This window comes from Nanorana parkeri, unplaced genomic scaffold (genome assembly GCF_000935625.1).
Source record: "Nanorana parkeri isolate BGI_ZX_2015 unplaced genomic scaffold, ASM93562v1 scaffold2363, whole genome shotgun sequence".
NCBI classification, from domain to species: domain Eukaryota; kingdom Metazoa; phylum Chordata; class Amphibia; order Anura; family Dicroglossidae; genus Nanorana; species Nanorana parkeri.
In genome coordinates, this window is record NW_017308631.1 from 18,171 (window position 1) to 18,869 (window position 699).

The 699-nt window shown below is 52.8% G+C and overlaps 1 protein-coding gene across 2 annotated transcripts in view; it reads right to left on the reverse strand.

Moving 5' to 3' along the window:
* KLHL36 (kelch like family member 36) overlaps positions 1–417 on the reverse strand; it is a 16,994-nt gene extending 16,577 nt beyond the window's left edge. For both annotated transcript variants that reach the window (XM_018573396.1, XM_018573394.1), the window contains exon 1: positions 386–417. The gene's annotated coding sequence lies outside the window, so the exon portion shown is untranslated. The remainder of the gene's footprint in view (positions 1–385) is intronic.
* Between the last annotated feature and the right edge of the window lie 282 nt (positions 418–699).

Below are 699 nucleotides of genomic sequence, written 5' to 3' on the forward strand. Positions count from 1 at the left end.
CCCCCCCTAATTCTGGATCACACCAAATAACGTCAATAATAACAGATTGCGCAATAACCTCTTAGCGCCCTTCCCTGATCCGGCCACCAGGTGGCGCCATCCGCTCAATGTATACATTCTATGTCTGTCCTGTGCAGCCATTGCAGCTAATAGCCTTATCCATAAGCGACCCAGAGAAGGAGGATTGACCCCAAATAACACCCTAAACCATGTCTGATCCCTGTCCGGCCAGATCTCTTCCTGCTGACATGGGAGGAGGCGGCCAGGCCGGGTTCATGCTGCTGCTGCAGTGAAAAGCAGAAAGTAACACAATAGCAATATATATGATGACAATGTATCCATCGGCCAGACACTGAGACCACCCAGCAGGATGGCAGCTCCCTACCTGCAACCAGGGGGCTGATCTGGGCTCCCAGTCTAGAAGTTGACGGGTGATCAGTGGTCCAGCCCTCTCTTGCGAGGCATGGTCAGGAAGGATGCAGCTGCTGCAAGCTCTGGTCCTTGCGGGTACATCATCTTTAATAAGATGGGGTGCTGAGGTGAGGGGAAAAAGGGGGGGGGGAGCAAAGGAGTGAATGCTCCCCTCATTCACTCCTTTGTGTTGAGATCTCACAGGTTCCCAGTAATGCTTTGCTGATCTCCATTGCACAGGAAGCAGATGGAAGCACTGCAAGGGGGAGCTCCAGGCAAAAATGCAGC